Source organism: Rhinolophus sinicus, linkage group LG01 (assembly GCF_036562045.2).
Source record: "Rhinolophus sinicus isolate RSC01 linkage group LG01, ASM3656204v1, whole genome shotgun sequence".
NCBI classification, from domain to species: domain Eukaryota; kingdom Metazoa; phylum Chordata; class Mammalia; order Chiroptera; family Rhinolophidae; genus Rhinolophus; species Rhinolophus sinicus.
The window spans coordinates 33,852,494-33,865,186 of record NC_133751.1 but is presented as its reverse complement, the minus strand read 5'-3'; positions in this window follow the sequence as shown (position 1 = coordinate 33,865,186).

Sequence of the window (12,693 nt, the reverse complement as noted above, 5' to 3'; positions counted from 1 at the left end):
CAATGGTGAGTTCCCTGGGTTTTCAATGTTCTTCATAGAGCCTGACCTTGATATTAGGAAAATTAGTAACCTGAAAATATCCATGGGCTAAGAAAAGACACCAGAAAGACTGGCGGGTTTAGCAAAAGGAAAAAGAAAGAGCAGATCCATCAAAACACAAAACATCCTGATAATAACCACTGCTCCAGACAAACACCACATAAAAAACAATGGCTTCCACCATCAAAGGCTGCATAAAGAACCCAGACCTTCTCCCTTGCAAGACAGTAAAAAAATCATCTCTCTCTCTCTCTCTCTCTCTCTCTCTCTCTCTCTCTCTCTCTCTCTCTCTCTCTCTCTCTCTCTCTCAGAAGCCACCTGTGATGTCAGAGAAGCCTGAGTACAGAGCTGAGACTCTCATCCCTACTGTTTGGCAACACCCTCCTTTCACTTTCAGTGTCCATGGACACCATGTGGGAAGACTAGATTTTCACTCTGCCAGTAACAGTACCTACTCAGTGATATCAGAAAAGGCTTAGTGACTACTGCTGCAGTGAACACACGGGTGCACATATCTTTAAGGAAAATGTTTTCAGATTTTGGGAGGTGGATACCCAGAAGAAGGATTGCTGGATCATATGGTAATTTTAGTCTTAATTTTTTTAGGAAACTTCATACTGTTTTTCCATAGTGGCTGTACCAACTTACATTCCCACCAGTATGGAAACTGAAGGGTCCTTCGATAGATTATTGGATAAAGAAGATGTGATACATATATACAATGAAGTATTAAAAAAGATGAAATGCTTCCATGAGAAAAGATGAAAGACTGCCATTTACAACAACGTGAATAGATCCTAAGATTATCATGCTAAGTGAAATAAGTCAGACAGAAAATGTCAAGAACCATATGATTTTACTCACATATGGGATATAAAACTGAACACAATAAGCAAACAAGCAAGAACTCATATAGACACAGACAACAGTTTAGTGGTTACCAGAGAGTAAGGGGGCAGAAGGGTGGTAGAGGAGGGTAAACGGGGTCAAATATATTATGATGGAAGGAGAAGAACCTTGGTGGTGAACACACATTGCAATATGTAGATGATTTATTATAGAATTATACACTTGAAACCTATATAATTTTACTAATCAACTTCACCTCAATAAATTTAATTTAAAAAGGAAAGAAAAAAAGCAAAGGCCTTGTGGAGATTTGGAGCTTTTACCACCACCCAGGAGTAATGAGACAACCCCTCACTGTGTCAATAGAGATTAACACCAGAAGAAGTAAAGAAGTATTGCTGCCCTTCTCAGCCAGGGTGTTACCAGTAGAGGCCAAGTTGGGAGGCTCAACTAGCAGTAATGAGTTCAAAAAAAGAACTTGGACTTCCACCCCATCCATCAGCAATGAGACCCCCTTTGTGTATGAACATGGTATCAGAGAAGACCTGATAAAATAGAATATTTAATTATGATTCAGAGTCTTAGAATATAACAGCCACAATATCCAGGATTCCACTGGAAAGTACTCATGAATATAAGAACAAGGAAAAACCCAACCTAAATGAGGAAAGATGATCTACAGATGCCAAGACCACGATGACACAGATGCTTAAATGAGCAATTATGCATACACTTGAAATAAATGGAGAAAAAAAAAAAGTCTCAGCAAATAAATAGCAGATATAAAGTGTCAAGAGAAAAGTTAAAACAGAAAAATAAAATAATTGAATAAAAAAAATAATAGATGTGCTGAACAGAAGAAAGAGGAAAGAATCTGGGCACATGAAGAGTGCATAATAGACATTACACAATCTAAACAACTGAGAGAAAACAGAATGAAACAAATTATGAACTGAGCCTTAGTTCAGGGGGACTATAACAAAAGAGCTAAAATTGCAGTCATCATAGTCCTGGAAAGAAAGGAAAAATACGGTGTACCTGTAAAATATACACAAGGAAATCATGACCAAATTGTCCCAAATTTCATGAAATACACAAATGTACAGACTCAGGAAGATGAGTGAGCCTTTAAACAGGACAATCCTAAAGAAACCCCTTCTGAACCATAATAATCAAACTTAGGAAAACTAAACAAAGAAAAGTATCTTGAAAGTGAGAGAGAAATGGCATCTCATAGAGAAAAACTGTTTATGTGACAGTGAATAAATTCATCAGAAACCACAGAGGCTTGTAGGAAGTGCCACATTTTTCCAGTGCTAAAAGAGAATTGTCAACTTCAAATCCTACAACTAACAAAAATATCTTTCATGAGTGAAGGAAAAATCAAGATATTCTCAGATGAAAGGAAAAAATGAGAATGTTGCTAGCAGACTGACTATAAAATAATAGCTAAAAGAAATTCTCTAAACAAAAAGAAAATGATAAAGGAATCTTAATAAGTTCAAGAAGAAAGAAAATACAATGAAAAAATAGCAATATGGATAAGTATAATAGATTTTCCTCTTCTTAAGTTATGTTTGCTTGCTGAAACAATAACAAAAGTAAAGTCTTATATAGTTCTACATTATAAAAAGAAAATATTTAAGACAATTATAAACAAGAAAAGGTAAAATAAGATAAAAGGAGGTAATGTATCTATACTTCATTCAAACTGATAAAATATTGACACAAGTAGAGTAAGATATGAATGTATAATATAATACATAGAGCAATTACCTGAAAACCTATACAAAGGCATGCAGTAAAAACATATTGCATATAATTATAAATGAAATTCTAAAAATGTCAACCTATAGGAAGGCAAGAAAAAGAAAACAGAAAAGAAAAACAGAAGAAACAGATAGAAAACAAAAAACAAAATAAAATAAAATGAGAGACTCTAACAGTTAAAAGAGAGATTGGCAAATCAGATTAACAACTAAAAACAACCCAACTGCATGCAGCAATAAAAAGGAATGAACTATGGATACATACAACAACTTGGAATACTCTTAAGGTCATTATACTGAGTAAAAAACAATTGAAAGTTCATAACATTCTCAAAATGACAATATTTTAGAGATAGAGAACAGGTTAGCTATGCCAGAGGTTAGGAATGTTGGGGAACAGGGAGGTGAGTGTGTGATAGAATAGTTCTGCATCTTGATTGTGTTGGTGGTTATATAAATCTACACATGTGATAAAATGCCATATAACTACATACACATGTTATGCCAATGACGATTTCCTGATTTTCATATTGTAATGTGTATGTATTAAATGTAATAATTATGGAAAACTAGATCAAGTGTACATCGCATCTCTCTGTACTACCTTTGTAACACTTCCATGAATCTCTATCTCAAAATTTTTTTTAAAGTTTATAAATAGAAAAAAAAATGTTTGAATACTACATGTTGAGAAGTAATGAGAAAATGGAAAATGATAGATATGTGTCAAAAGCAGAGGAGATGATACTGAGTAAAACAATAGGGCTAGTTATATGTAAAGAAAACTTAAGATGTTGAGGAAATTAGAAGTGATTATACAAAATGGAAATGTTGGAATATGAGTGGTCAAGAGGTTTTATTTATTGTTTATCAAGAGGGATGATTACATTTTGAGTGAAAATAACAACAACAATGTCACCTCATCATTTTCCCTCAGCATTTAGATATTTTACATGAATTATACCTGTTAGCATCTGGTAAAACTAATGTGGTAGATATAGCCTGTATATATTATTATTATAGATTAAAAATTATTGGTTCTACCTCAAACACCCCACATGCTTGTTTAATTTTCATTTCCCAAATTCTAATAATAAAATATTTTATTTAGGTGATTTTTTTATTATACATTTAATTAATCCTTGGGTATACAGATTAGAAAAATAATTGCCTTCCTTTAAGTTGTTTACATAAAGTATCATATTAAATTGCCACAATGATATTGGTAAGAATTATTTCACAATTAAGAATCTCAGCTTTCAAAACGGTGAGAAGCTTGCCTAAACTACACAATTGGCTTGTGACTAAAGTTTAAATTCACCAGTTTGCTATTTAAATTCTTGGGTTTGTCAACTATTCATGTTGCCATATCATGAATGTTGTTGAAAATACTGTCTACCACATCACACACACACACACACACACACACACACACACACACACACAAGAACTCTTCTTGAGGAACTTTAAAATAAGCTTATACCATAATTATATTAATAAAATCAATCTGCCCTTATCTTATGGACAATATGAATTATATAACTGATGTTGTTCTTAAATTTGAATTTGCAACCTGTGCAGAAACACATAATCAGAACTCTCATTTTTAAATTATAAAGAATATCATGAGTTTTCTGTATCAACTGGCTCTCTATTCTCTCTTTAGAATTTTTACTTTAATTCCCCATCATCTGATTATTATATCATCTATCTATCTATCTATCATCTATCTATCTATCTATCTATCTATCTATCTATCTATCTATCTATCTATCTATCATCTATCTCTATCATCTATCAATCATCTATCTATGATCATCTAATTTATCTATTTAATTTATTGTGTTGCAAACACTTGAGCAACTCACATCAAAGCCTTTTGTGGAAAAAAAAAAAAAGCCTTTTATGGAATGTGGCAGAGAATAAATGAATGTGTTCAAACCACTTAGCTTTAATCTCCACTATGGCCCAATCCAGCACATAGAATATATAGTTAAATAAATTAAGTCACAATTTTAAAGACTATCCTTGATTTTCTCTCAATTAATTTTTTTTTCCTTTTCAACATCTATACACTGATTATCAAGAATAAGAAAGTGCTGTTTACTCATCTGTTTAAAACTGTAGAAAGTTCTTGCTCTAAATTCAGTTTTCCTTGATAAATGACTTCTTTTCAGAGTTGTATTTAAATAAGAATAAAAAGTGAAAACTGAAAAGAATATGATACAGAGACAATGTCACAGAGACAACTATTTTTCTCCAATACTCATTTTCCAATTATATTTATAGATATGGTAGTATTCTAAATTTGGTCTGGATACATGGCTGCCCAGAATGAAGACATTTTCCAGTATCTTTTGCAGCTAGGTCTGGGTCACTTGGGGGACATTGGGATGAAAGAGGATGTGATATTTGAAGCTTCCATGCTGTTTCCTATGTGTTTATTAGGTTTCTGGACCATGTTCTTGGTGGTGGAGCCATTCAGATCATGTGGGAGAAGTAACCACTTTGAGGATGATAATGCCCCAATAAGGAGAGACTCTGAGTTCCTAGTCAACTTTGGGTAATATGTCACATAATCATACTTCTGGGGCCTAGACTGTCATATCAGAAATAAATAATCTATATAATTTATGGCAATGCTATTTGGGATCTTTATTAAATGAAGTTAAACCAACGATGTATCTATGTATCTATGAAGAGTTTCTTCAATCTCTGCTCTAAAATGTTTTAATTTGTTAGCTATAACAAGGATGCAAAGTGTCACTGAAAATGACAGCAGAGGTCAAATAATGATACTACAATTATTTTCCTTTACAATTTCTACCCTCAATAATGCAAAAACTCTTTCTCTATTTCACTTGAATGTGATTTTTAGCATCATTAATTAAAACCTGAAAATTTGAATTTGGACAGAGATGGAACACAGAGATTAGGAATTCATTTGATTTTATAGAAAAAAATATAACCTCTTTGCTTCATTATTAGTGAAAAATCCTTAAATTATTTGCATTATTTTTTTATTGTACCGAGTCATGCTAGTAATACACATTTTTGTGTATCTTTAAAACTTGAACTGTTCAATAGCTTTAAACGAAACGTTTGAAATAAAATTGCTTCTTTACTTTTCTAATTTATCATCCTTAGTCTTGTGAACTGTTTCATTTTCACTTCTGGTTAAATTTATTACTAGGCTTTATCTGAGATAAATTATCCCAGGTAAACTATATTCAGAATAGCAAGTACTAGATGACTATAAGAAATTTTGCATGAAACAGGTGTAAATTTCTCTATGATTTGGAGCTGCAAGATTATGGCATTTATGTAATCAATTTAAATCAAACTTGGCTCTTGGCTTTTATTTACCAAGGTTATGAGAAGTCCTCAATATGTGTCTTATGGTCTATTCTATCCTTTTCCCTTAGTTTGTACTAGGACCCTGGGTCTTAACCCATAAAAGTAAAATGGGGGAGGAACTACTGATCTGTAGCAAACATTAGTCACTGTTGAGAGAGCCTTTTTCAGAATCATGTAGACTTTTCCACGAGAAGAACTCTGTTGGTGGCATCCACTTCTTTTTTATACAGATCAGATTCACTGACTTTTACTATAGTTCATGCAAGGAAATTAAAAGAATAGTAACAAATGATTTTGAAAATAACTTTAGAGCAATTTTGAATTAAAAACTACAAATCTTTAATTATTTGCTGTACAGTTACCTAGTGATATAGATGAATGCATTACAAACTCCTCCCTAACATTATTCTTTAAACTTCATAGCTCTTTTGGCAGATTGGAAGTAGTGTCAAGTGAGGAAAATTAATGTTAGAATTAGAGTGGTTATTAGTTTGTCTGCCTGTAGTCCAAGGATTTGTTTTATGTTTTCACATGCTTAGTATATGGAGGCCGGGTGGGAGAACAAATGACTGTGCAATTCAGGGCGTGAAAAAAAGGTAGAGTGCTCATTTCTTTTTCAAGATCAACTGGTCATCTTTACTTAGGTTTTCTTATTTGGGAATATAGGCTCCTGGTGCATTTCTCATTTTTCATTAGCGCAGCACTAAAGTCATATCAGAGTCATCTTAAGAAATAATGAGAACCATCTTCTCTTGTCAAATCTAATAGATTGTTTGTGAAATGTGTTCAATAAAGTTGTCCTTGACTTACTAATTCTAATGCCTATGAGCAACTTTATGGTGAGGAGATGTTGTGGATGAAATATGTATAGCAAATAACGTGCAGCTGAATGAGATTTTTTCTCCAGCAACAGAATTACATTTCACAGATTTGCCAAGGAGACAGCATACCTGTGTTCTCTCTTTTCTTGAATTAAATATATAATCAATATACCACTCATACACACGCATATGCATAAGCACTTACATACTACACAGATAATTGAAAACACACTTTCCTTAAAAAATTATTTACTGTCCCTCTCAAAATATCACTATTTATCCTTCCCATAATCTATTTACCTCTTGCAATAAAGTCAAATCTTGCCACCTCTACTTCATTTACTGTCATCAATTTGCTTATGCCAATAATGTTTACTACTACTAGGTATCCACAAGTTGAGATTAATGTAACATAATGAACATTGTTGGGAGACTCTGGCTTCAATTATTGTAATTGTCCACATACGTAAAGGATTTCTAGATAGGAAAAGCCCTAATCAACTACAAAAAAACAGCTCTCAACTAAATTAAGGTATTGGGAAATAACTTGTGAGCAAGATTGCACAGGCCATTCCCATTGGATATTGTAAGTTTCTCATTTTAAAATATGTGAATCGGGTCTCTGTCTACCACACTAATGAAGTTCTGCTTTCAAGGGTACACATGACTGCCTAGATGCCAAACTAAATGGACCCTCTTGGTCACTGCCTCCAGCATCTACTTCCCTAACAATGCCACCACCTCTCTTTGTGTCCTGACCCCAACTTGTATCGTTTCACTTATCTATTAAATAGTTATATTTTCCAAGGGGCCCATTTTCAACCTTATTTTCTGTCTGTTCTAGTGGAGATTAAACCAATTATATCAATCTCATTTCTTTAACTTCCATCTATTCTCTCATTATTACTCAGTTTAGTTCTATAGCCTGCTACCCTTCTCCTGACCTCTAACTCTTCCTTCTCCTTCTCTTGTTGCCTCACTTTTCTTGCTCTTTCTTTATCCCCTCCACTCCTCCTCCTCCTTCTTCTTGCTGTATTATGATGTATAATTCTGATCATTTCACTCTCCTATGATTCACACTGTCCTTATTTAACATACATAGGGTATATAACTCTTTATGATTTTACCTTGTTTACTTCACCCCGATTCCACCCTTCCCTGTTCCCCTGCACACATATGTTCTTAGGTTCTACTAACTTTGTCTACTGGATGTTCCCTAAACACAATGTTATATCAAGGCTATTGTTTTCTGGTTTTTTTTTGTTCATTCATTTACTCAAAACACATTTCATCAACACCAACTACTTTTTGGGCATTTTTATTGTTGCTGAAGATATAAAATAATTAAGACAAAATCTTTGCCTTTAAAGTGCATCTACTTTAGTGATTGAGACAGGACATAAAATGAATAAAATTTTCTGTTAGAAGATACAAAATTAGATAGAGTAAACAAATACAGCAGAGAACAGGGAGAAGGATGATTCAGACAAGGGTTGTAATTTAAATAGAATGATTAGGATGAGACTGGCTGAGAAAGAAAGGTTAGTAAAGACATATGAGGTGTGGTAAAGGCTATGTGGTTATATGTATGTGAAGGAAGATTAGCAGAAATACAAGCATAATCAGGGGTGCTAATTCATCATCATGTCTAGTTTCTTCCAATAAGAGCGTGAGATCACATGTTCTGGATGGGTAGAAGTAAATGGAAGAACAGGAACAAAAGTGGTCTGTGTAGGACATGTAGGTTACTACCAAAATGACACTCCGAATGAGCTAGAGTGATGTTGGAAGATTTTGAGGAGAAAATTACACAGTCTAGATTACATTTTAACAAGTTGTCTCTAGTTACTTTGGTTAAAAATAGATTGAGATGACACAAATGAACCAAAGAGATCAGTTAAAATATTACTTCAATAATCCAAATGAATAATGATGAGCTGGAATTAAGGTGATGCCATCAAAGAAAAAGAAAACGGATTCATTTCTGAGTATATTTGACTACCTCTACTCCCAAAGCACTTAAATATTCTCTCATCTTTCAAAGTTCCCTAAATTTTAATGCCATAAAAGAAGCTTCCCAGAAATGTATGTTTTATGTCTGAATTCCTAATGTTTTTCACATACTCTTTTACAGCTATGGCTACTTCATATCCAAAGTATAATATGGAAAATCATTCCACATGATGTCTTAGCTCGTTAGCTTTTTTACCAGTATCAGTTCCTTTCCCAACACTGTCCGTAACTAAAATACTCTTCTTTGCCACTCCATAACTATTAATACTCATCAAAGAATTTGAATTATACTTAGTTTTAGAAATTGTGAGTAAATGTAAATAAAATACATGTCGTATTTGCAGTCAGTTCTCAAATTTTCAAGTCTCAAGAAAACTTTACACTCTGAAAAATTACCCAGGACTGCAGAGAGCTTTCGTTTATGTGGGTTATGTCAGTGGCAGCTGGTCAAACAGATATCTGAAGGAAAAAAAATGCCCTGATTTGTAATTTTTAAGATTTGTATGGAGTAAACCTTGCTATTGTCTCAGTGATCTAGCTGTCAATGGTTTAACAACTGCCTATCAAAACTCCAGAATATTAAATAATTGGTTCTCATGTGTGAGTATGAGACATGAGTATATATATCATTGACTATATCTCTCGGTATTTATATATTACAAATATAAGTTATTTGAAAGACATTTATTAACTTATGTAAAGATAAAGTAATTTATCTGTGATGTGGTGTATATGACATTTTTACACTTGATCTTAGCCAAAAGGCCGAGAAGCGATATATATGACATTTTTTAAAAACTACATTTTTGAAAACAAAATATTTTTGAGACGAGAGGCATTATTTTCCTCATTTGCAAATTTTCTAATGTCTGGCTTACTATTAATAGAAATGAATAGTATTTTCATATCTTATTTATTAAATCTGTGCAACATTTGTTTTTTGTTGATTTATATGAAAAAATTCAGCTTCACTCAGATATATGAAATAGAAGTATTTGAATACATTTTTCAGATAATACAGGATATTCTTTTTTGATGCTATTCAAAAACTTGGCAATTGCTAGAAACATTATTAATGAACTTTTTTTTGTTCAGTTATATTTAAATCGACTCATTTATCCTACATTTGCAATAACTCATTTAATATCATGTATTATCTGAAAAATGTATTCAAATACTCTATTTCATATATCTGATCATTTAGTGCATGATTTTATAGCATTAATCATAAAATGTTTTTAAAACACTGCTCACTGTGTTATGCATATCTTTTAAATGCTGACATATTTTATTATGTAATATAATATCAAATACCACATGTTGATATCACTAGCAATTTCATCAGAAAAGTCTTTACGTATTGGACAGTTTTTAAACTCAAGGTATTAGACACACATTTTCCAAAATTTTAATATTCACTTGAAGGTCAAATTTCATCACTGACAACAAACATTGTTAGTTTGCTTTGTTTTTTCTTGAAGTGATAAGCTTTGTGTACTTTCAAGAATATGCCTGTCAAATACCCAATTCAGAATAATACAGTTTGTTTAATAGCCATATTCTTTTTAAATAAAAATGGCTTTTAAATGGAAAAAATACAGATAGTTTAGCTTGCAGCCCAAACAACTGCAAAAATGCTTTTCTCAAATCAATGATCATACTTTGACTACAGCAGAAGCACTTTATGTGTACTTCCCATTGAAAAATACAAAACTGAAAACAACAAATGAACAAGACAAACAAACAAAAACTCATACACACAGACAACAGTTTAATGGCTACCAGAGGAAAAGGGCAGAGGAAGGGAGTTAAGAAAGAATAAAGGAACCAAATATATGCTGATGGATGGAGATTAGACTTCAGGTGGTGAACACACATGCGATATATTGATGATGTGTTATGGAATTATACACTTGAAATCTATATAATTCTATTAATTAATTTAATAATAAAAGATAAAAATTGATATCAGATGAACATGTGTGACTGTAAATGTGATAACTTGAAAAGGACAAAATAACACCTTGTAGTATCATGGCTGAGAATGTATAACCTGGCCATGAGAAAACATCAGACAAATAAAAAATGAGAGACTGTTTATTTTTTTTAAAGGCATGTGTGGGGTGTATTTATGTGTGTGTGTGTGTGTGTGTAGTTGTAGTCTTCAGAAATGTCAATGCTATGATAAAATACTATAATAGAAGAAGAAAGAAAGTTGATAAAAGATTCCAAATTAAAAGAGGCTAAACAGCTATGAAACCTATATACAATCCCTGATATATATGAGGACCCTAGATTGGATCCTGCACTGGAATGGGGAAAATGCTATAAAGGATATTAGTGGGTTGACAGACAAAATTGGAATATAATAGATTAAACAAACGTATTCAACCAATGTTAAATCTGCTAAATTTGATAACTGTAGTATAATATGTAAAAGAATATTATACTTATGAAACTGAAGTTTTAGGGATAAAGAACCATCATTATGCATGTAACTTACCCTGAAATGGTTAAGAAAAAAATGAGGTGTGTATATTCATGTGTGTTTAATACACACATATATGTGTGTGTGTGTGTGTGTGTGTGTGTGTATATAAAATCTCCCAGGGGTTCCAAAAATTGCATACACAAGACTTGTATTCATCTTTTGTTATTGTTGTACATTGAGTATTATAATTTTATTTTTATATATTTTTTAACCTTTTATTTTTTTACTCTTTTAATTTATAGTTTCAAGTGTACAAAACAACATAATGGTTAGACATTTACACCCCTCACAAAGTGATAATCCCACCCAGTCTACTACCCATCTGACATCGTATATAGCTATTAAAACACCCTTGACAATATTCTCTATGCTGTACTTTACATCTCGTGACTACATATACATCCCACGACTATATATATATTTTAATTACAGTTGACATTTAGTATTATTCCATGCTACAGTGGCCATAGTTTTTGTTTTCGTATTAATCTGTATCTCACAGGCATTGTGAGGATGAATTCAGATGATGCTTTTACATCATTTAATCAGTCATACGGCATATAAAGTAAATTCTTCATAAAGGTTAGCTTTGTTATTTCCATCATCACTATTATTATTATTATTTCCATTTTTTTAATTTTTGGGGGTGAAAATTGTTAGTAAAATTACATAGATTTCAGATGTACACCTCAGTATTACATCATCTGTAAATCCCATTGTGTGTTCACCACCCAGAGTCAGTTCTGCTTCCATCACCATATATTTGACCCCCCTTACCCTCATCTCCCATCCCCCAACCCCCTTACCCTCTGGTAACCACTAAAGTATTGTCTGTGTCTATGAGTTTCTGTTTTTCATTTGTTTGTCTTGTTCTTTTGTTGTTTTTGGTTTATATACCACATATCAGTGAAATCACATGGTTCTCTGCTTTTTCTCTCTGACTTATTTCGCTCAGCATTACACTCTCAAGATCCATCCATGTTGTCACAAATGTTCCTATGTCATCTTTTCTTACCACCAAATAGTATTCCACTGTGTATATATACCACAACTTCTTTATCCATTCATCTATAGAAGGACATTTTGGTTGTTTCCATGTCTTGGCCACCATCAACAAAGCGGCAATGAACACTGGAGCACACGTGTCTTTATGTATAAATGTTTTCAGATTTTTTGGGTAGATACCCAGTAGAGGGATTGCTGGGTCATACGGTAATTCTATTTGTAATTTTTTGGGGATCCTCCACACTGCCTTCCATAATGGCTGCACCAGTCTGCATTCCCACCAACAGTGTATGAGGGTTCCTTTTTCTCCACAGCCTCTCCAACACTTGTTACTATTTGTCTTGTTGAT